Raw genomic sequence first — 25905 nt, forward strand, 5'->3', positions numbered from 1 at the left:
AGCTATTGCTAGTCGGGCGGTATATAAGTTTTAAAAATAAATAAATATAAATAATAATTGCCTATACTTCCCCTGTTCAGCCCTGCCTTCATTTCCCTCCTTTTCATTTGTTGCCTCCTCTGTGTCCTTTTTTGGATTGTAAGCTCCCTGAGATAGGAACTTGTCCTCTCATTCTTTGTAAAGTGCCATGTACACAACATAGATGGCACAACATCAGTACAAGAAAAAAATGAAGCAGGATAATGTTTTTAACCTTTTTTTAAAAGATATTTTGAAAGCTTTTTTAAAAAACGTTTTTAAAGATGTTTTGTTTTAACGTATTTCAAAGTCTGTTTTATGATATTTAAAATGTTTTTAGTGTTTTTGTTTGCCACCCTGGGCTCCGGCTGGGAGGAAGGGTGGGATATAAATCAAATAATAAATAAATAAAGCAACACAGCCATCAGACATCAACACAACAAATCAAAAAAGTAAAAGTACAAGAGTTAGAAGTACATTGACACATATATGTTTTGGCTGCATGTCTAAAGGCAGATAAAGAATGAATTTGATGGACCCCCCAGGAGGAATGTTTCACAGCCTAGACACTGCCATTGAGAAGGCTGTTTCATTTGTGTTCACCCAGTGAACCCCACTAAGGGTTTTAGGTTAATAATAGCACCTGAAAATGAATCAGTAGACAATGAAGAGTGTGTAATAAGTTTGGAGTTCTATAATTGGAGCTTGAAACTCAAGCACTATATCTCCCCCTCTCCAAAATCCTGTCAAAGATGGTGTCCCAGCCCTCTCCCCCACCAACTCAGTTCCCATTCAGTCCATTTAACCTGGGTGAAAAACTGCTGTCCATATTATGTAACATTAAATTTTAGCAAAATAAAATTGAAAATATCTATATTTTTCTCTCTTTATTGTCTACATTTTACTATTTTCAGCCCTGCTGATCTAGGACCTTCTTTTTGACATTCAATAAAATGAATATATATTCTCTTCCTCGTTGCTGGATCTCCAAATGACTTGTGGAATATTTTTGCACTATCTGCCACCTGCTCTTTCGGTCATGGATTAATAACACCCGGCCAAGCATAAGGACGTGCTGAGGCCATCTGACTATCTGGATAGCAGGGTGCATTTCAGCTTTCTTTTGTGTAACATACATGGTCCGGCTTTGAGCTCATAACTTGCTTCAAGAACTAACTTGTTTGCTGCAGTTGTTTGGTAAGACAGGTGTTTAACAAAAAGCTGAACTTAGTTGCTCAGGAACAAGACTGACCTCAGGTGCTATTATAATTCCTCAAAGCAATCAACGTTTATGTTAAGGGCTACCAATTATAATTATTAAAACATCTATCACTTGTTACAGAAATAAGGTCTACAAGTGACTTACAACATACTTAAGAGCATAAGCAAAGGTAAAAATACGTTGTAATAAAAACACATGAAATTCATAGTAGCTATCAGCTGTATATTCTCTATGACCATTCAAAACATAATTCCAATAGTTCTAGCTGCATCTTTATGCATATCAGTCATGCAAAATGAGAATCACTAGTAGCACATGAACAGTGTGATCCCAAATACATTGGAGTGAAGATTGACCCACTCAGTTCAATGGGAGTTAATATTTGATAAGTTCAGGATTGCAGCTATATTTTTTACATATGAAAGTCTGTTGACTATATTGACTATAATGTTATTTATAATGACTGCATATATTGGCTATATATTGACTATAGTGAGAAATCTAAAAAAGAGTTCTAACTCCTCCCCTCTCTTCATAGATGTGGATGAAAAGGATGCCATCTCTTCCCCCCAAATAACAGATTAAATCTGCCAGATTGCAGGCAGATCTACCCAGGGAGTTTAATGTGGGAATTTTTTATTTTTTAAAAGAGAAAAATCTCATGCTTTTTTTATTTTGTGCCAGAATTGGATGCAATTTGCAGGCATGGTTGCCACTTCTGAGGGGGTGAAGCCTGCCAACGTTTGAATGATAGATGCAGTGACTCTCCTGCAAGGTCAGACATTACCATTTCAGGATGTGTCAATGTCTCTGTTTATCACTACGCATAAAGGAGGTTACCAAAATCTGCTGTGCTTACCTATTGGATATCTTAATTGATCTTGGAAATGTGGTATTTTAAGGAGAAGTGCATGTCTTTCTATGTTTCAATAAGTCAGGCAGTAATCATTTGGACAGGTATTACTTGCCGGCAGAAGGATATATTTTATGGATCCCCCCGCTCTCAAAGTAGTCATTTAATTTAGCTGTCAACTCTGTGCTAATGGAAGGCTTAATCCAATGGGACAACTCAGACACTTAAAGTTAAAAATGAGCTGAAGTGCTTACTGAGTTTGACCAGAATTTTTTTGCAGCTGGCAAAAAACCCAGGCCTCTTAGGACTGAAAATAATATTCAATAAGTGTACAATTTCCATGAGAGTCCTCCAACCTAGCTGTATTCAGGGTCTTTTGGCCTATTGGCAAGTTCCTGATCTTTCAAGATGATGATGATGTTAGAATTTATATACCGGAGTCCATCAGAATGTTAACTATTATGAAACCGATAGGCAAATACTAGAGGTGTATATTGGCTCTGTGACCTGAACTGCAAGGTGAATAGGGGTGTTTTGGTTTTCAAATTGCCAGATTAGATTACATCATTAACAAGGGTTGATTTGGAGCAGGGACCCCCTAAAGTCTCAAGTCACTCTGTGAACACTGTGGTGGTTGGAAAACACACTTGCTGCCATGATGCATATCCAAAACCTGTCTCTCTCATATATGACCAGTTCATACATAGCTCAGCTGACTAATTTGCTCACCAGGGGCTTTCCAATTTAGATTCATTTGACTCTTCCTGAGAATATTTTGTGCTGGTAGGCCAGAGTTACAGAGCTAAAAATGTTTCAGTGTGGAGTGCTCCTTGTTCAGGATTCCAGGCCCTCCATTCCATTTCCTCTCTGCTCTCCTCCCTGGTTTTCCCTCACAACAGCTGGTCAGCATTCTGTGCCCACCAAGCATGCTTAGTCCTCATTGGACTCTTTGTTGGATCTCTCTCCCTTTAGGAATTTTTAATTGTACTTCTGAAAACCTTGGGGCTCCCCACAAATCTACTGGTACTTCTTGTGTGGGGGAGGTGCCTTTCTGGCTGCATAACCAACAGCACTCTTCCCCTGGAGATTTGAATTTCTTTGTATATAGTACTGCTCATGCATTATTATATCCAAACAGGGCATTTCCTCATATGCAGGAGGCATTGGGCCATGTATTCTGATGCTACCCCCAACATCCCTGTGCATGCAGATGCTGCCCTCTCAGTTTCAGAGCCTTCTGTGTTGTACTTGGAAGCCATCAAAGGGGCTTCTACCCATGTTCACTTGAACTTGATGGAAGTACAACAGCAGGGACCATTCTGTCAGTAACTTAAGGAGTTAATTCTGTTATTAGTCTGGCTGACAACAGACTCTGATTGACTGGAGACTCTAGTTAGTTGAGAGTTAACTGTCAGTAAGGAAGGCAGTTAAGATTTGGAGGGAAGTTGGAGGGAAAAGAAATTTGTGAAGGCCTGACCTAAAAAAGACAAACCTGTTTTATTGTTCCTCACAACATATACTGTTTTTGGTCATTTTACCTCAGTAAAGTGTTATCAGTTTCTTTTTCTCTTGGGATTCTGCCTGCTTTATTCCAGTCACTCTGCTAACAGAACCCAAGTAGAAGCCTCCACACAATCAGGAGCTCTTTCTTTAAAAACATCTTTAAAAGAATTCCAACACAGATGTGGACTGGGATAAGGTCTTTACTTAAAAGGTTTGTTGAAACTACATTTTCTGCACAACACGGGAAAGTGGGTGGGGATGGAGATGTTGGGTACACTCCCAACATAGACTGATATTTTCCATTCCATCATAATGCCTTATCTGACTCACCCATATTCATTCATTTATTTTGTTAGATTTCTTCCCTGCCCTTCATCACAAGGTCCTAGGGCAGGTTACAACAATAAAATATACAATTATAAAACAAATAAAACAGTTAACCATCAAACAAGTGTAAAACAATTAAAAACCATTCCATACATAACAATTAAAACAATTCTATCTATAAAAACAATATAAACTATTCAACATATAAACACAATTTAAAATAATTCTAATATTAAATGGGATAAGGATCTCCATTTAAAAGACTTATTGAAAGAGGAAGGTTTTCAGTAGGCACTGGAAAGACAAGAGAAATGACACCTGGAGCAATTGCAGGAAATTCCAAAGGGTAGGTGCCACCACACTAAAGGCCCATTTCCTAAAGGCCTTTCTGCAGGAGGCCCTCTCCTACAAAGCAAAGTGATTGATTGGATATATAAGGGATGAGATAATATTTCAGATATGTGTACTTCTATTATCATGATCATTAGCACTAGCATTACCATTAAATTTATTACCCACCCTCCACCAGCAGGTCCTAGGGCAGGTTACAACAGCTTAAAATTCAATATTAAAAATAATTAAAACAAATTACAGTCATAGGAATAGGCTGGGTATTGCTAAAATACACCTCAGGTGTCAAAGGTCAGGGTAAAGAAATGTGTATTTAGCAGTTGTTGAAAATCCTACAGTGAAGATGCCTTTGTGGGGAGGGAATTCCACAACAGGGGCTGTCACAGAGAATGTCCTCTCTTGGGCCACCATCCCCTTAACTTCTGAGGGTGGAGGAACTACCAAGAAGGTCCCCTCTACTGATCCTAGCATGCAAGGGGGTCTGTAGGGAAGGATGTGGTCTCTCAGATATTTGGGACCTAAGCCATTTAGCTTGGCTCTCCACCAAGAAGCAGACTCAGGGCTCAGGAAACTGGATGTTTCTGCATGAAGCTTTATTCAAGAATTCAGTATAGGAAGGCAGCAAAATACTCTAAGGCATAAATCAGGATTACAGGAACACCCTGGAGTTCTCTAAGCATTGTGGAGGCAGCAAGACACATTGTCGCAACAGAGGAACACAAACATTGCAGGACTTATATATCAATGAGAATGGCGTCTGCACACTACATGTTAATTTGAACACCTTCTCACTTCTGCTATAAGGTGAGATCTTCTTCTAGGTGCAGAAAGAAAACTACCTAATTAACAGCATCTCTTTTTCAGCCAGTGGTCTTTGCCAAAGTCCCAGGCTATGTTGTGAAGGCATATGAGGCTAGCACCCTGCTTAAGTTAAGCAGGATCAAGTCTGGTCAGTGCCTGGATGGGAGACCATCTGGGAACCATATGTAAGCTGCCTTGGGTTTCTATCATGAAAAGAAAGGTGGGGTATAAATGTAATAATAAAATAATAAAAGTGTTATCGCTTGCTCTGATAGCTTACTTTTGTTTCAACTCTGAAAAAACTTCCTGTCAGGGAGGAGGGAGTTTGTGGGCTTTCCTTGACAGAAACACTGACAGGACTACTAAACACAGGGATGTGTTTAGGGATTTGTTTAGGGGAGTGTCCAGGGATTTCTGGAAGCATATTTCCCATGGTTACCTCAGCCCCCTTCCCAACATCTTCAGTCTCCCAATCCTGCCAAGGAGTCTCCCTGGGGCCCATGACAAGCACCTTAAATTGAGCCCAGAAACTAATCTGAGGAGGTCTTATTGCTCAGTTATTAAATGCTTGATTCACATCAGATCTTGATGAGTTGTTTACCCCTTGATGCCATCCATTCACAAATACTGTGTCTGAGGTGGTGGTAGGAGATTGGAGGACTTTGTCTCTCATGTTTGATCTATACTGACGGTTTCATATTTGCACGTCATTGTAATAAACGCCAGAACGTGCATGGCAGAATGAAATTCTTTCAACTAAATGACAACACTGCATCACACAAGGTGATCTCAGGATGGAAAGGGGACGGTCAGAGAATTCAGGGAGATGTAACCCTCCCAAAGGTGTATATAGGGAATTCCCTGATTGGCCTGCATTTATGAAATTATCAGAATTCCCATGTGAATATCAGCATTCCTTACATTTTGGATATTTGCTTTTGCAACTATATTTTTTTAAAAGTTGGTTAGATCTTAAATTATACATTCAGTGTGACTCATGCAGGAGGAAGCTGAAATCTTTTGACTATTCAATTGTAAGAGAAGTCATGAGGCATGTCATGAGTGATAGGAGACTTATGAACTTTCCTCAAAATTAATTTATTAGAAACATCTTCCTTGCTTTGAAAGTCAATAGTGAAGATTGCTATATTTTGTCTTTTATTATACAAATGCCTACACATTTATGCCATTCAGGGCTCTATGGTAAAGCCTATATTACAAACTCACATGTTTTTATACCACTTCAGTTCCTATGAGAGCTAGTGTGATGTAGTGGTTAAGGTGTTGAACAATGACCTGGGAGACCAGGGTTCAAATCCCCACACAGCCATGAAGCTCACTGGGTGACCTTGGGCCAGTCACTGCCTCTCAGCCTCAGAGGAAGGCAATGGTAAACCCCCTCTGAATACTGCTTACCATGAAAATCCTATTCATAGGGTCACCATAAGTCAGAATCGACTTGAAGGCAGGCCATTTCCATTTTTCATTTCCTATGGCTTTCTCCAAAGACTCCTCCATTGAACTCACTGGAACTTACTTCTGAGTAAACTCACATTAGTTTTAATACCATTCCTTATCTGCATTAAAAATATACCTTGTAGACCAAAAGGTGTACATCAAAGGTTAATTTTTAACAAATAGTACAAATACTGGATGTGAAAGCCTAAAATGAAGTTGTTAAGTTTAGAAAAGGCTCTTATGCATTTAGTATCTTAGAAAACCCAGTCATGCATACTTATTGCTATGAATATGGATCAAGATTTATGTCTAAAGTTACAGCATTTTTATAGGGTTTTCAGAGGTTTTTTAAATCATTGATCTTTAGCATGGATGGCCAACCAATGAATTTCTTATTTGCTTCTCTCTTCACGGATTGTTGTGGATTATTTCCTGATTTTTATTGCTTTTTATTGTCTTGCCATTTTTGTGAAACACTTCTAATTAAGGCGTAAAGTATAGCATCATGTTATCTGTAAGAGTCTTAATGATAAGGTGGGCATACAATTAGTCTTGTAGCAAAAATTTACCATACAATGAAAAATATGTATCACTGTGTGTACCTAAAAAACGACCAAATGCCATCAGCAAAAATCCAGTAGTTGGCCAAGAGAGCTTCAGCTATGGGGCGGTATATAAATGTAATAAATAATAATAATGTAATCATTGGGCACAATGTAGTGCGCTCTGTGATTGAAAATGGACCTTGGAGTCTAGGTTTAAATTTTTTCAACGGATACATCGCTTCCCATTAAAAAAAGTCCCACAACCAAAGTAAAAATACAATAAAAACCACATAAACATTATTAAAAACAGTACAACATCATAACACTAGAGCTGCCCAGATGCCCAGGAAAACAAAACAAAACAATCTTTGCCTGGTGCAGAAACAATGACAAGAGTGGTGCCAAGGGGGCCTCCCTGGGGAGATAATGCCATAAAAACTACTGCAGAGAAGGTCCATTGTCTCATAGTCACCCTCCGGACCTTTCTTGGAAGTTGCATGCACAGAAGGACCTCAGATGATGATCATAGGATCCAGGCAGGTTCATTTGGAGAAAGGCGGTCCTTTAGGTATAGTGGCCCTGAACCAATAAAGGCTTTAAAGGTCAAAATCAGCACTTTGAATTGGGCCCAGAAATAAATTGGCAGCCACTGCAGCTGGGCCTGAACTGATATTATATATTCATGCCTTCGTGTTCTAGTTGACAATCTAGTTTCTGTGTACTTCACTAGATTAGGGTGCATTGCGGAGAAATTCAGTTACTGGTACCAGGTTGTGGGTTCCAGTAAGAGTGCTACCAAAACTTCCCATACCCGAAAAGCATCCTGTTTTTACATTTTAAAAATAAAAGGGTGGGGAGAGTCGCTACCACTCATCCAAGGTGAAAAACAATGGTGGATGCCAGGAGGCAGTGGCCAGTATGAGTGCTGGTGCTACCATTTTTGGTATCTACAAAACAAAAACGTGGAGATTTTAAAAAGAAATGAAGGGGGGAACAGCTCTGTAGCCAGCCTCCCCTGTTAGGTGGGGGAGCCACATTTCTAGGTGGGGCTTTTGGGGGTGAGTGCATAGAGCCATCCAACCCTCCCCTCACTGGTGGAGAGAAATGTGAGGGCCAGACCAGGGTAAGGGAAAGACATTGACCTTCCCCCTCACTCCTCCTCCATGCAGAGAATGTGTTCAACTTAATCAAGAGTCACCAACCTTTTTAGACCAGAGGGCACATTTCAAATTTGGAGAGAGTGCTGGGGTAACCGGTCACAAAATGGGGGTGTGGTGTAACACAAAATTAGTGAGTAGTCATGGTGACACTTTACCCATAACTGTATTTTCATACTAGAAAAGGCTTGACCTGTTGAATTTCTGCCTTTCATACAGCTGTTAAAGGCATAAGAACCCTGTTGTCCCCCAATGACAACACTAAACCAAAGCCTAGTAGGCTGCCATCCTGTACCCAGTTATCTGGAAATAAGCTCAATGAAACACGAAGAGATTTACTTCTCAGTAGACATGTACACCAGTGTACATGTTTCTGTTCCTCTAGGGCTGTTTTCATCCTTTGCCATCAAGTACTCAAGAAAAAGAAGAAATAGCCACTATGATTATGAGTATAGTGGGTAAGGGAAACTTAGGGCAGGTATTTGTCCAGATTGCTTTCAGTTATCTCTTTATTTCATCCTTTAGCAATAAGCAAGCAGTGCTGCTCCACTCATCATAATACCTACAGAATAGATAAACTGTTACTTTTTACTGTAGGCAAGCAAACATGCTACTTTATTGCTGGCTGGGTGGAGAACACAACTGAAAATGAAAATGAAATGCAGAGCAAAGGAAAGTCCAAGAGATGGAGTCTAAGCCTAGCCCATAATACAAAGTTCTAATATTTAACTCTTCAGGGGTGATGCAATATTAGCTGTTTTTTTTAAGGATCAGTTAAGTAATTCTCTCTCTCTCTCTCTCTCTCTTATTTGATTTATATTCTGCCCTTCCTCCCTCCCCACAAAGTTACCGAGCCCTGGGCTCCTTTTGAGAGGAAGGGCAGGACATAACTATAAATAATAATGATAATAAATTGCCCATTTTTTGGGGGGGGGCTTTTGACCATTTCGCCCTATCCCAATTCCTGGACAAAAAATCACCTGAAAAACGTACAAATCAGTGTTATGCTAAAGCCATATTCAGGCACTGAGTCTCTTGATATACAAGCAAACATGCAAGAAGTGGGGGAGGGGCACTACCAAGCCCTGCCCTTCTGATGCTGGGAGTCCAGAGTCTGTGAGTTCAAATCCCAGCTCATGTCTCCTGGGTGTAAAGGGCCAACTAAAAATCACTCCCACAGTGAGTGGCTCAGGGGTTACGTGCCCTGCCACCTATGCAGCCGTGGGCAAGCTGCATTTTCCCAAGGAACCCAGTTGACCCCCAGCTGGCAATTGCGGACAAAGAAGGGGCTGGCTTGTGCAGCTGTGGCCAGCTGAGCAGGCCCTAGCCAGCTGGGGAGGACTAGCCTCAGAGGGAGGCAATGGTAAACCCCCTCTGAACACCACTTACCATGAAATCCCTATTCATAGGGTCGCCATAAGTTGGGATCGACTTGAAGGCAGTCCATTTCCATTTTCACAAGTAGAGATGGATGGAACTGTAAGTATCAGTTCATCTCAGTTTATCATTTTTCTAACCATAAATTCAGTTCTCTGCATTTCTGTGATTTCTTTTTAAAAAATCCTCATAACATTTTGTTAGCATTTGAGTGCAAATTTCTCCTACATTTTTTGTATTCAATTTTGACTGATATACTCATTTTGCAAGCAATTTTCCCTCATGCAATGCATTTTTGATGTTGTTTCCACTAATGTACACATTTTTCTACACATTGGTTGCATCACAAAATTTGGAGAAGTGCAGATTTCAAAGGACAATGGTTTTGGTTCATGTACTGGTTGGAAAGTGTGTTAGGTAATTTCTCATTAAAATGAAAACAAAATTGAATTTCTCTTCCATCCCTATTCACAAATTTGGGGATGAAGATCTGAAGCGAGGAACATTTTCTACTTGTGGCTTCCTGCCTGATTTAGAACCCTAATTGTGCAGGATTCTAAACCACTTCAGACCTTTGCCGTCAAACTCTTGGAAGGTGTTAAACTGTGAACAGATGACATGGAGAAAGGTGTGAAGTGTGGCAGTGCACCCACACTTTTCCTTGTATGTTTTCTTACACATGAGAAGACTGAACCCACAAATTGGGCTTATGGCATATCAATGATGGAATCCAGAGCCATATCTGAGAGGAGTGACCACAGGTGGCTCACCAGTGAAAGGAACCTGGAGCCTCTTGTCATATGAAAATCATCAGTGAAAATTGCCCTAGTGACACCACACTCTACAGAATATCACAGCACAGTGAACTGAAAATGGTCATGATCTGCCATTTATTTATTTATTTATTACACTTGTATACCGCCCCATAGCCGAAGCTCTCTGGGCGGTTTACAGCAATCAAAAACATTAAAACAAATATACAATTTAAAACGCATATTTTAAAAACAATTTAAAACACAATTTGCCCCTGCACTCTAGAATGCCCTTCCCTCTGCCATATGTGAAGCATCATTAGCTGTTTCATATGATTAATGAAGACATATAGTTTTGCCCAGTATTTCCCTGACCCATAAATTAAGACCTAGTGGGTTGTATTCAACTAAATCCTACTTAGAGTAGACCCATTAAAATAATGGACCTTTTTTTTATTTATGAGCTTCTAGTGTGCATGCCATTAATGCCAACTCTCTCTGTTAATGGTAAAATCTGTAAAAATTGTCTTAAGTATTACTGTTTTGCATCCTTTTTATTTTTTCCCTTTTTCCTTTGCTTTTTTTTGGACTATTTTTACATTTGTTAAATTTTGGAAGTGTATGAGAAGTGAGGGAACTGTTTTGAATTTGAATATATATGTGATCTTTGTGTCTTGTGTTCTGTAACTCAATTTGTATTTTTTTATTTTTAACCTTTTTGAATGCAATAAAGTTAAAATAATAATAATAATAAATTAAATTAATGAACCTAAAGGTGCAATCCAATTTCAGCCGGTTTGGGGGGGGGAGTAGGATGTGGTGGACCCTCAGCTGAGCCAGCAGGCTCACTGCACTGCAAGGCTCTGCTGGCAGAAGCCTCTCATCCCGGCTCAACTGAAGCGACCCTAGGACCCTGCCACCTCAGCTGGGGGCGGCCAACCCAGTGGATAGAGAGCTAGTAGACTCCGGCAGAAGGCCCCAAAATGGGGTATTCCGGGGGTATAGTAGAGGAGGAGCCAGGGGGGAATTATGCCTCCTCCTCCTCACATTTATTTATTTATTTTATTTATTCATTTATTTATTTTTTATACCGCCCCACTAGCATAGCTCTCTGGGCGGTGAACAACAAAGCAATACAAGTATATACAATAAAATCCAATAAAACATACATTTGGAGCTCTCCTGCAGATCTCAATCCAGGTAAAATTTCTGCTAGACAATAGGCCAGCGGAGTAAAATAATTTTTATGGTGGTTAATGGGGAGTGCTTACTACCTGGAAGGGGTATTCCCAGGAGCTGGCTTTTCCAGCCCCCACATGTAGCTTCCAACTGAGCCATCATTCAGCTGGCCCAGCAGCTCCCAAGCGGGAATTGGATGCCGCGAAGCTTTCTGCTGGATCCTCCTCCACTGGCTCCCCATGATTTGGATTGCTCTGTAAGTTAGTTAAGTCTATTAATGTCAGTGGGTCTACTCTGAGCAGGACTAGCACTGAATATAATAATGCCTCAGTTAACAAAGTAGATGCTTTCCTGGACATTGCTTCTTTAGCATAAACTTTGGTACCAGAGGTAGAAATAACATGGAAAGAATAGGGATAGGTTCCTACACCCACTCATAGCTTCAACAGGATCTTTAAAAGGTGCCTACCTGGTACCCACCCACTCTCCCTCATTCCACCTCTCCCCTTCTCCTCCTCTGAATCTTATTGGATCCTTCTCTCCCTAGCCCTGGGAGAAAGCAAGATATCTTTTTAATGCAAACACACAGGCTTGTCAGTTTCATCCTACCAAAGCAAAGACACAGGCTTGTCAGTTTCACCTTAAAGCAAAGGCACAGGTTTAAATGTTTATCCATAGCAAAGCAAAGACACAGACTGGTCAATTTCTCTTTAAAGCAAAGGCATAGGCTTGTCAGTTAATTGATAGCAAAGCAAAGACACAGGCTAGTCAGTTTCACCTTAAAGCAAAGGCATCGGCTTGAAAGTTTGTCCATAGCAAAGCAAAACTGGTCAGTTTCACCCTTAAAAAAGCCTTCATTAAAATGAGCTTCATTCCTGGAGGATTTCTTATTACTGTACCACCCTGTGTTATTACTAGATTTTTGTTTTTATCTCTTTTTGTAATATTGTTTTACTGATTTTTAGGTTTTGATCTGTTTTTGTGATCCTGTTTTATTGTTTTTATGTTGTGGTTTTGTATACCACTTTGAGATTTTAAAATATTAAGTTGTTTAGTTGTTTTAACTAAATAAATAAATACATCAAATAGCAAGGGAAGATTCAGGAGCACCTTCCAATTGTGAACCGTCTCCTTCAGGGAGAATGCAATCCCATGCTGGACAGGTGAAAACACTGTCCTCTCAGCTTTGGGCTTCTCCACCTTAACCATTTGAGGGAAAAGAAAAAATGGAGAATAATCCATTTAAAATCTGTGACTTGCTTCAGACTGCTTCAACAAATCAACTAAACTGAAGCTTGAAATAAAAATGTTATTTCAGTGTGCTCCCCCCCCCCAGTTGCCATCTTTGGAAATACTACATTGTGAGGGTGGTGGGTACTATGTAGAAAGACTCTTAAATGGAGCTGTAATGTTTTATGAACTATGTTCAAGGGACACTTATTTATGCCACAATGATTGCAAGAAGATTTTAGCAGAGATAATTGCTATGCTGCCTTCCAAATTTAGGATTCAGGAGTCTGGCATGAAAGGATATATTTGGAAATATCTTAACAACCTGTTAACAAATGAGAAGAACAATTAGCATCAGGATATTTAAGGACATGCACATTTAAGAATTCATATATCTATTGCTGCAACAGAAATAGCAAATTAGGGCTATAAATCTTGAAAAAAAATTATGGTATCATTAGTAGTCCAACTTTTGATGTGGCTTGCCATTCACTTTCTTGAGATGTCTTGAAAATCCAGTTTGCAGGTGAAACTTACTCAGGAGTAAGTTTTACTTTATCTTTTTTCTGTTATCGTATATACTGTTACTCACTCACTGAGTCTGACTGGGGCCCCCCAGCTGTATCCTGAACAATTTTCAGTGGTGGTGGGTCTGCTTGTTCCCTCTCTTGGGTCTGCTGTGCCAATCCACTGCTCCTCATCCTTCTCTGAGGTCTCATCTGGTAGAGGCATGACACGTACCACCTCCAATACAGCCATCATGACAGTATTCCAGAAGATGGGAAATTGAAGGACAAAGGTGGGCAACTCGGGCGTTGGCAAGACCTGTGTCCTCTTCCGCTTCTCCGACGATGCCTTCAGCACCACGTTCGGCAGCAACCAGAGTGGCTGGAGTGCCACTGGGCAAGACTTACCCCTGCGGCAGTTGGCCAGCGTGCCGGTGCTGCCGGAGGGGCTCAACACCATCAACGCCTGCAAACCCCTCACCAACTTCAGCATCCCAGCTGCTGCTGCCGTCACAGATATGCCATAGCTCACCCCCATCCAGTGGGGCGGTGGGTGCACTTTCTTCGAGAAGATCTACGTGGCAGCCAAGTGGGGGGCCGCCACCGCCATTTACAACTACGTCGGTAGGATGGGGAATGACATTCAGGCCATGATCCACCCTGCCTCTGCGCGACTGGCTGGTGCTGGGGAAAACTTACTCGTATTTTGCCATCAGAGAAGCTGATCAGAAGTTCAACTGAAAGTGTCGGACTTGCAAGCAGAGAAGGGAAGAGAGAGAACCAACTCACAGCTTTGTTGGGGGCAACCTGAGATGTTTCTGCCACTCCTGGCACATATTTTCACTGGAAGTTGCAATCACTGTTTTTCAATGATGTCATTTGTTATTTGATTTTTGTAACTTGTTTTGTTTTATTGATGTATTTCTATTTATGTTTTTCTTGTAAGCCACCTTGAGGGCCTTTCGGCCATAAGGCAGGGTATAAATAAACTATAATGATAATGATGATGATGATGATGGTGATGATGATGATGATGATGATAATAATAATAGGGTTGCCAGGTTCCTGGCCTGAGAATGATCCTGTATCTTTAGGAGAAGAGAAAGTCAGCCAACCAAGAGGTCTTCTGTATCTTTAAAAGCTGTGCAGGGGGAAGGGAGAATTCCATCTTGTGGTTTTTCTCATTACAGTGTTGCAACTTGCAAGAACACCTGCACTTGGCTTACTTTCTCTTCTCCTAAAGATACAGGATCAGTCTCAGGCCAGGAACCTGGCAACCCTAACTGTTAGTGACCTCAGCTCTGAGTGTGAGTCTTTATATAGACAAAATAGTACCATTTACATCCAGGATAAAAGGGAGATAGCAGACTTGGGGGAACCCCTAGGTATATAAAACTCAAATCTTTAGGATTAAAGGGAGGGATTCGTACCAAAAAACAGCCCAATAAGGACTGAATGTGCTCAGTGGGCATGAACTGTTGCCTGACTGGTGTGTGTGAGGGGGATTGGAAAACCAGGGTAGAAGGAACAGAATGAAGTGAAGAGCAATACTCCATGCTGCAACATTTTGTTGGAGGTCCCACTGGTTAATATTTGCTGTTGTTTTTTCTGTTTTTTTTTAATTAAAGTTTTGATTGTATTGCTTAATTTGTTACTGTCGGCTGATGTAGATTTTTTTTGAAGAAAAAATAGAAAAATAATGTTAATGAACAAATAAATCTACTGGAGGTACTGGTATCTGTAAATCAGCTGAATTTATAGTACTGATTATGTAGTAGGCTAAGAGCTATTCTAAAGCCCATTTTGGAGAGCTATTGTAGAACTGTTTTAAACTTTTAACACTTTGCAAATAATTGAATATATATGTTTGAATTAACATTACACCAACCCATATAGAATCTTTGTTCATATGCCTTCTCTCTAACTGCACATTTAAGCATTGCATAGTCCATACTCAATAGTTCTATGCAACATACTTTTTGATACAACAAAACAGTCCTCATGGATTTAATAACCACGGGGTGCAGAGTATGCACATTTTCTTGCATGTGATTGCATGCTAGGCCCTTAAAAGGTTTTTTTAATGATAGAAAGCCCTTAGTGTACTACTTCAAACCTTCGTTAGTTTAAGGTTTCAGCTATCTGCTAAAAAATCATGATTATGTCTGTGTGTAGATTATCCAAACAAACCCAGAGGTAGTTTATTTGGAAATATAGTTGACTTGTTTTAACAGTGGTTTGTCTTCAGTTCTGATAGGGATGATGTAGGACTTGGCGGGTGAAAGAGATGTTAGAGAATGTGAATGAAAGATGCTAGAGAATGAGTGTTAAGATCTGCAAAATCTCTCCCCACCCCCGGGAAGCTGGTCAATTAGGGCAAGAGGGGCAATGTCCTAACAACCTTACTCTGCCCTCAGCCAGCCCCCCCTGCCTGCCTTCTTACTTACAACTAGTCCAGGGGATGGCACTATCAGTTTCCTCCTCTTTAGACTCAGTGTGGCCTCTTATAGATCTCGGCAGGGAGGAGGCTGGGGACAAAACTAGAATTAGTTGGCTCTATCTGTCATTGGCTCTGGCTTTGCCCGCTGTTGGGCTCCATGCCTTCTGCCCCACCAGTCCCAAAAGGCACCAGCCACCACTGCCGCCCCTGGTTAAGTTACCTAAAACCAGACCTCAGAAGATTACTTTTAAAAAGGAATAAAATACAATTACTGTTGCATGGCCCCAAAAGGAATAAATTACCATTACCATTACAATTGTTCTGAAAGGAATTGATTAATTTACCATTACTCAAAAGTAATCACTACAATTATGGTTAAGTTACTTTTTAAAAAAACTAGAGTGCCTACAAAGTGCTGGCCTTGACTGCTGCACACCCAAACAGCCTAAAACAACATTAAAAATAAACACACACATAAACAGAGTTAGTAGAATGATTCTTTTTAGCTATAAGATAGCAAGGGTGGTTTCTCCACTGCTAAGGGAGGTGGGGAGCCAGAGGCCACCACTCTGATCTTCATGTGTCAAACCAAGCGCAACCCCCATCCCACACACACACTCAGCCAGCCAGCGTCATATCTCTCACTCAACCGCCTCCCAGACCTTGCCCTCCCACCAACTAAGGCACCCCCACCCAAGCAAACATTTGCCCTGGAGCTTAAAAAAGTTAAAACACTGCAAATGCAGCAAAGTAGCCAGGGAGGGTGGTGGAGGCTGCTTTGCATGCCAAGAACAAACACAGTATTAATACACACACACATCATCGTCTCTCACCTCCACAGTTCTTTATCTCCATTCCGCTGCTGCCTCCTCCTTCATCCACGCCCTTGCCCTCTGGCTCCTTTCTCCCTCTGTGACACTGAACTTCATGTGTTTAAATGAAAAATATAGTTTCCCTCATGTTGATTTAAAGTAAAAAGTGCTAGGCCTGTTTGAAATTATAGCATAGGCAAACTGACAGTATAACTTGCTTGTGTGTTAATTTGCTGACAGTTAATTTACTTGTGTGTGTGTTAAGAGAAAGGCTAATTTGCTGACTTGCATTATCATTGTTTGTTTAAAGCTGCATTTGCAAAAATAAGGTCTCAGGCTTTTTGTTTCAATGTTCAGCTGTGCTGTAGAAAAGTATCAAACTTTGTTGCAGATACAAGGTTAAACTGAACATAACAAGTTGTGAAAAACAAGTTCCAAATGTGGACTTAGGAAAAGGGGATGTTACCAGAAGGAGATGGGCAGGGATTAAAGTGATGTAATTATGATCATAATGATGCATGATTAATTAGTAAAACAAAATTGATAAAAGACTTGACTGTGCCTAGTTGAGTCAGAACTAGCTTGCTACTTCTCCATGTGCACGTGCTAGTAATAAATATACTCCATCCTCCATCTTGTTTCGTTCGTTCTTGAGCTCTATTGGGTGAGTATCTGGGAGCGAATCCAGCCACTAGGACCCCTAAAAGGGGCCAGGGCGTATTGTTTATAACACCTCCACTCCATTCTTCTCCACCACTGTCCAATTGTTTTTTCCACTCCAGCCCCATCCTGCTCTCCACCTCCCTTGTCACCCCTTAAACACCCACAGAGCACGAGGGAAGTGTGACACTGCACAGAAGCAGTTTGAGGCACATGATTTTAACCCATGAACCAAAGGAGCAGAAGACTTCCCCTGCCCCCCCCAATAACACCCCAAAGTAATGCTGGAAACATTACAATTACTCCTCAAAAGTAATAAAATACTCCTATTATAATCAAAATATGAAGAAATTACCCACTTGTTCCTCAAAAAAGTAATAAATTACAAGTAATTAATTTTTTGTAACTGATTACTTCCAAGCTCTGCCTAAAACCAAGTAATCAAGCCGTCCCCAACTTTGTACCTCCAGATTTTGTTGGCCTACAGATCCCATCATTTCTGGCAATTGGCCATGCTGTCTGAGGGGATTTGTAGTCCAAGGTGTCTGGAGGGTACCACATTAGACAAAACTGATTTAATTAAGTGATGGAGAATCTGTGGCTTCCAGATGTTGTTGAACTACAACTCCCATAAGTCCCAGTTAGCATGGCAAGGTGTCAGAGATGAATGGAGTTGTAGTCCAACAACATCTTGGAGTGTTACACGTTCTCCATCCCTGCTCTAATTCTTTTGAAAATTAACTTTAAGATCTATCTGTTGACAGGCTCCATAGAGCTCATACAATGCTAGCATTTAGATCGTGCCATATGTTAAGCAGTACTTGAAGGTAATATGTGGAAGACCAACTGTTACCTGTGTTACAAAACGTGTAGCAACTGGACAGTGAAGAAATTGCCACATTGTCTTCTTAAATTCAATTTATACAGTAAATAAGAGAATAATTACTTGGTCCCTTGTCTAGATTCTCCCATCTTCTGAACAGCAAAAAATTGTATAGCTGTTAAATAGAATTCCATCCCTTGTAAGGTCTCTGCTTTTACTGCAGTAGTGCTGGAGATAAGAGATAATGGTGTTTAAAATGCAGCAGGCTACAATTAATAAATGGTGGTGCTAGCCAAATTGTGTACACACACACACACACACACACCATCTTAGCAACCTAAGTGGTCTTATCTATTTTACTTTGGTTTATTATTTTGAATGCCACCATGATTCTTTTTATTTTTTTAACCTCTATGACCCTGGACTTTAAATGGTAATAAATTTCTACTGTTGCTCGGGCCCCTTTAGATTCAGAGCTGCTAAATCCTATGTAATGGAGATGGCAGTAAACTGTTTTTGTTTGTTTGTTGTTTTGCTGAAGAACCTGTAAAAATGTATGTCTTCCAAACTCTCCTTCAATTTAATTGCTAGTCATACAACCCTTTGGTTTCATGTTTGTGCAGTAATGTGACAACAGTTATTTTAGGATGCCCCCAGCTGCCCTTCTGCGGATCAGTTGGCATCTGTAAACTCTCTGCGTTCTCCTTAATCCTTAGGCCTTTGAAAGCTTCAGCTTTTCATTCCTTGAATTGTCTACATGACCTGCAGGGTCAAGAGATCCACAAAATTCACTGTCTTTGCATTCAGTCTAGTCTATTTCTTTTTTATTCACGGATTGCCTTTCAATGTTACCATAACCCAGTTTGGTGCTTCTTTAGGACCAAGAACTCTCTCGTGTATCTGTGTGTTTTATTGGTGTCTGTGGTTTTATTTATGATTTAACTTATGGTCTTACGTGCCATAAGTTAAATCATAGCCCGATCTACCCTCTTCCCTATTCCAACTGGTTCTCTGTATTTATCCATTTTTATTTATTTTAAAAACTTATATCCTGCCTACTGTCCAAGGAACAACAGGTGTCACAATACAAATAAAACATTTCAAAATATAAAACAAGTATAAAGGCCAAAGTAAACCATAATAAAAACCAATAAAATGAAAACTACAATGATACCACAGTAATAATTCCAGCACAAACATCATAATCTCTCCCCACCCTCAATGCTTAAAACAATCAGCTAAAGACATTTTTGAGTATCCATATTTTTATCAGCTGCTTCAGACAATATAGTTACAAGGCCTGATGTACCTTGCTTGTTGCCTTATCTTACTTGGCTTATTAGATATGCACAGTCTATATCAGATCTTTTCTCATTATGTGGCTATGTAGTGCAATGAAGACTAGAATTAGTGGCTTGGGCCACATGCACATCATACATTTAAAGCACTATTATACCACTTTTAACAGTCATGGCTTACCCCAAAGAATCCTAGGAACTGTAGTTTGTTGTTTGGTGCTGTGAATTGTTAGATAACCCCTATTCCCCTCACAGAGCTACAATTCTCAGAGTTCCCTGGGAAGAGGGATTGATTATTATTATTTATTATTATTATTATTTATTAAACTTATATACCGCCCGACTAGCAATAGCTCTCTGGGCGGTGAACATAGGAAATACAATAAATGACACAATATGAACAATAAAACATAAAAACAGTCTAAAATCAATACAACACAATTTTAGGATTAAATTAACTTAAATTAAAATGCTTCAGAGAATAGGAAGGTTTTAACTTGGCGCTGAAAAGAAAACAGTGTCGGCGCCAAGCGCACTTCCTCGGGGAAACTGTTCCATAGTTCGGGGGCCACCACTGAGAAGGCCCTAGATCTTGTCACCACCCTCCGGGCCTCCCTATGAGTTGGAACCCGGAGGAGGGCCTTCATAGCAGAACGTAGTGTACGGGCTGGTTCATATCGGGAGAGGCGTTCCGACAGATATCGTGGTCCCGCACCGTATAAGGCTTTATAGGTTAATACCAACACTTTGAATCTAGCCCGGAAGCATATTGGCAGCCAGTGCAAGCGGGCCAGAACAGGTTTGTTAAACCACTCTGAGTACTGTAGCTCTTTGGAAGAAACAAGGGTCTCCTAACAACTCTCAGTACCCTTAACAAGCTACAGTTCCAAGGATTCTTTGGGGGAAACCATTATTGTTTAAAGACATATAGTACTGCTTTAAATGTATGGTGTGGATGTGGCCTGACTTTTTCAGAAATGCAATGCATCATCTGGATGCCCTTGATCAGGTTATTCAAGATGAGGGCTCACTGGGGCTGGACCCTGAAAATGGTTTTATGGCCCTGGGTCCTATGAGAAGAAAGTGTTTTTGACCATGCAAAACATGTCTTTACCATCCCACTGAATAACCATACCTAAGCCCCATACATTGAGGAATGAAACTGGGTGAAAAAAAACACCTTTTTTGGCATGGAGAAGACTTGCTTCATAGTACAGGCAAACACTGCAAACTGGACAATTTGGTATTCCAAGCCAGGCATGGAGGAGCACCAGTGACATCGCGAATCATTGCATAACAATTTTTACAACAATGCTATAAGGAAGAACAGTGGTGTCATTCCCACATTATAACATGAAGCATGAGCCTGACTATCCCACTGAATTCATGGCTAAGCCCTGATCTGCACAGAAAAAATGCCATATTACATGTCATACTTTTCATCACCTTGTTACAGTCACTATCCGTTGATGGACGAATAGTCAAAAGAATAGGACTGTTGGCAAGGAATGCAATTGGTGAATACTGGAAAGGGACTTTGAATTATCTGAAATGAACTCCTGCTTGTTTTCCTCTCTCTTTCCCCCCCCCTCTCTTCATTGCAATATTATTTGGAGAAGAACTGCTAGCCAAAACAGTACAGGGGATGAGCTGGCATAGATATATATGCTTTAAACTGAAAATGTCTATTCTGCAATTTATAGAAGGGAAAAACTACTGAATGCTTTGTTGGCTACTTTGCCATTGTTTGAATGAAGGCCAATCATTATCTGGAGCTTCTGAGATGATCTACACATAATTCAAACTGATGAGAATGCAAGATGTGCCAAAGGGTTTGACAAACAAGCCAGGTAGCTTTGAACATGACCGTTCCTGCTGATCTGCTTCACAACATAACCTAATGTGGTATGACCTGCACTGAACAACATTAGGCGCCATCCAGGAAAGAGTGAGAACGCTACTCCCAGGGCTGAAGAAATACAGCTTTGACAGACATTAGTTTGGAAGCAAAACTGCCGACTGCTTCAAGTCTTCCTGAGTGGTGCAGAAACCTTAAGAACATAGGAAGCTGCCTTATACCAAGCCAGTCCTTGGTCCATCTCTCAGTATTATCTACACTGGCTGGCAGAAGCTCTCCAGGATTTCAGACCGGAGTCTTTCTCAACCCTACCTGAAAATGCCAGGGATTGAATTTGGGACCTTCTTTATTCAAAGCAGATGTTCTACCACGGAGCCACATCTCTTTCTGATGCTGGGTGTAAAGTACCAATGCATGTTACAAGTTACCTGAACCAGTGTGTGTGTATGTGTGTTTGAGAGAGGGGCGGCAATCTATTCTTCCCTCTGCTGATGTCCAACCTGTCCTGGATGGGGTTCCACTCCCCCTGAAGGAGCAGGTTCGTACCTTGGGGGTTCTCCTAGAATCATCTCTGTTACTTGAAGCTCAGGTAGCCTCAGTGGCACGGAATGCCTTCTACCAACTTTGGTTGGTGGCCCAACTACATCCCTATCTGGACAGGGATAACCTGGCTTCAGTTGTCCATGCTCTGGTAACCTCTAAATTAGATTACTGCAATGCACTCTACGTGGGGCTGCCTTTGAAGACGGTTCGGAAACTGCAGCTTGTGCAAAATGCAGCGGCCAGATTGGTAACCAGACGGTCCGAACATATAAAACCAATTCTGGCCTGCTTGCACTGGCTGCCTTTATGTTTCCGAGCTCGATTCAAGGTGCTGGTATTGACCTATAAAGCCTTACACAGCTTGGGACCACAATACCTGATGGAACTCCTCTCCCGATACGAACCCACCCATACACTACGTTCAAGATCAATGGCCCTCCTCCAGGGGCCTACTCCGAGGGAAGCTCAGAGAATGGCAACAAGGGAGAGGGCCTTCTCAGTGGTGGCCCCCAAATTATGGAATGATCCTTCCTGACGAGGTGCACCTGGCGCCAACACTGCTATCTTTTCGGTGCCAGGTCAAGACTTTCCTCTTCTCCCAGGCATTTTAGCATGTGTTCTATATTGTTTTAAATTTTTAAATTGTGTTTTAAATTGTTTTGGTTGTTGTAAACTGCCCAGAGAGCTTTGGCTATGGGGCGGTATACAAGTTTAATAAATAAATAAATAAATAAAATGTTTGTTGCTTTTGCAGGCTTTGTGCCTCCCTTTCCTCCCTTCTCTTCCTGTCTTTGTTCTCAGTTATTAATAGCTCCCTGAGTGCAGGCTGCATGGCTGCTTCAACATATACCTCTTTGTAGTAATAAACTTTACTTTTTAAATCTTTTCAGCTACCAGTCTTAATAGACACATTTTTTCTGCATTCTGCAATGTGTGTGTGCACACACACACACACACAAACCATCCCTCTAACATCCCAGAAAAGAGAGAGGGCACTAGGTTGCTGCCCCTGTTCCCCTTGGGGTAAAGTGAAAAAATCACCAAAGCAATGGACCCAGCCTAGCCAATTAGATGATAACGTATTGGTCCCTCTTACTTTCCCAGTGCCTGCCTGCCTGCCTGCCTTCCTTTCTTCCTTTCTACATACACACATACATACATACAATTCCAAGCAAAAGCAGCACAGTATGAATCCAACAAAACAGAAGAGGTAGGTTCCCCCCAAGATAGAACACCTTAACTGTCAAAGGCCATATCTTCAACATATTTCAGAAGCTATACAATGAAGATGCTAGACACACTTCTGTGGCAAGGGAGTTCCACAATTTAGGGGCTGCCACAGGGAAAGCCCTCTCCCAAGCTATCATTCCTTGCACTTCCCAGGACAGCAGAACTAAAACTGTTGAGGTAGATAGAATTGTCTGAGAAAAATGTTCTATGCTTACTTCTGAGTAGACATTATAGGATTGTGCTGTTTTTGTAAGAAGTCATGGGCTTTGCTGGTGGACATTGGAAGGGAAGTTGTTTTTTCAGGTAACCTGGTCCAGTCATTTAGAGTGTTATACCCAAGTACCACAGCTTAAAACTGACTTGGCTGATTGGCAGCCAGTACAGATCCCTCAGCACTGGTGTGATGTGTGCCACTATCTCAACATAGCGAAGATTGTGACCCAGGTGACTTGTGTGCTGACTCCAGGTTCTGTTAATCATGGCCCTGCTAGACCTGAAACACTATTAATGAGCCAAAACAGATGGCAAGCATGTAAAGTACAATTCTGTGCTACTTGGTGCAAGCTGCTTAGAACTTTTGCTAAATCAAAGTGACAGGTGATAAGAATGTGATGATAAGGTTAAATAAAACATAATATCTAATAAGATGCTCTAGAGAAAAATAATGGCCTCACAATGGATGTGGAATTGTAAACATTGTTGGATTGCTTTGAAGGAAATGTTGGAATGTGTCAATGTGACCATGACCTTAATAAAGAAATTCTGGAAAAGCACTTACACTTTCCCCTAGTTAGTTTAAGGACATGTAAGACCACCTCTTATGAGGGTTTGTCTACATAGTCATGAAATTGACATTAAAGGTAAAAAGTTCCATCCTCCTGCTTCAGTTCCTGATCAAAATAAAAGATGTCCACAGAATCATCATTTATTTTATTTATTATTTGATTTATATCCCGCCCTTCCTCCCAGCAGGAGCCCAGGGCGGCAAACAGAAGCACTGAAAACCCTTTAAAACATCATAAAAACAGACCTTAAAATACATTAAAACAAAACAACTTTAAAAACATCTTAAATAAAAGGGTTAAAAAAACATACTGTTTAGGAAAAAAAAGGTTTTTTAAAAAACATCTTAAAAAGCAATTCCAACACAGATGCAGACTGGGATAGGACTCAACTTAAAAGCCTTGTTGAAAGAGGAAAGTCTTCAATAGGCGCTGAAAAGATAACAGAGATGGCGCCTGTCTAATATTTAAGGGGAGGGAATTCCACAAGGTAGGTGCTGCCACATTAAAGGTCCGTTTCCTATGTTGTGCGGAATAGACCTCCTAAGATGGTATCTGCAGGAGGCCCTCACCTTCAGAGCACAGTGATCGACTGTATATAAGGGATAAGACGGTCTTTCAGGTATCCTGGTCCCAAGCTGCATAGGACTTTGTACACCAAAACTAGAACCTTGAACTTGGCCTGGTAGCAAATGGGCAGCCATCATCATCTTTTCCTCTCTCTCCCTCTCTCCTTTCTTGTCCCTGCCCCAGGGCCAGCCCCAGGCATGCCGGGGCCCTTGAGTACCAGCCTGCCCTGGGCCCTTCTGCTCCTCTTCCGCGATCAGCATCTGTGGACCACAAGACAGGAGCTTCCATGCCGCCCACCATCCCCCCGCTCTCCCTACGCTTTACCTACCTTTCCGTTGTTTTTTGCTGCACGCACAGGCTTACCATCAATGAAGATGGTGGCCGAGGTTTCCCTAAGGGGCTGAAGCCTCTGCCACCATCTTGGTTGATGGCAGCAATGCGCACGTGTAGTACGCATGCATGCCATCAATCAAGATGGCAGCAGAGGCTTCAGCACCTTAAGGAAACCTCGGCTGCCATCTTGATTGATGGCAAATCTGTGCACCCCAAAAAACAACGGAAAGTTAGGTAAAGCGGGGGGATAGTGGGGGATGGCAGTCCATGGATGTTTCCGCGGATCGCAGAAGGAGAGTGGAGGGCCCCCTGTAGCTCCAGGGGCCTTTGGGCCAGTGCCCCACCAGGCCACACTTTAGAACCGGCCCTGCCCTGCTGCTCCCTTTCCAACTATTCTTCACAACCTGCTCCTCAGTTCCGGCTGAGTAAATATTAATCTATTCTAAAAAGCTAGGTATGCTAGGAAACTAAGGGGTCAGTCCAAATTGTTGGCTGCCAGCAGTAGGGGCCATCACTTCTACAGGCCTGCTGCTTGTGCTGGTCAGAGCAGAAGGTGGGGATAGAGAGAGTTTAGTTTAGTTTAGTTTGATGCACCAGTCCCAGCCAGGCACAGAGAAGAGCCACAGATCAGGCACACTACTTCATATGATGGTAGGAGGGTTGGCAGAGGATTCATCAGATCCTATGCTGGTCCAACCCCCCTGCCCCCGAAACACCCCATTTTTGGCGGAGGTTTTCTACTAATCGGCATATTATTCTGGTAGCTTCTGCTTGCCCACCGTTTACAGACAGTGGAGTCCGCCCACCATGGCAGAAGGACAATGGAGAGAAACCTCCATCCCATCCAAACCACCTCCAGCACAGCTGATTGAGGGTTTAAATTGCTCAGTTAGAAATTATGATATGCTATGGAATTTAGAAATTCTGTTTGATAACTGGGTGAGCTTGAGAAAGATAGGAGATAAATTTTCAGTTAGAATAGGAAGGACCAAGCCTAAAATTCGAATTCAAATGAATTGATTGATCTGCCATTACAATTATAGTGCTATTCTTATGCCATTCTTAATCTGTATTATACAGCCACAAGAGTGGCTGTATACTATAGCCAGCATGGATTTGTCACATTCTGCAGTGTTAAATTGAAAATACCCCCCATGCCATTCCCAGAATCCTGGGAAGGGTAGTTTGTGAAGAGTGCTGAGAGTTGTCGGGAGACTCCTATTCCCCTTACAGAGCTCCAGTGCCAGAGTGGTTTAACAGTCAGCACCTCTTCTGGG

The sequence above is a fragment of the Rhineura floridana genome, chromosome 7 (assembly GCF_030035675.1).
Source record: "Rhineura floridana isolate rRhiFlo1 chromosome 7, rRhiFlo1.hap2, whole genome shotgun sequence".
Taxonomy (NCBI): domain Eukaryota; kingdom Metazoa; phylum Chordata; class Lepidosauria; order Squamata; family Rhineuridae; genus Rhineura; species Rhineura floridana.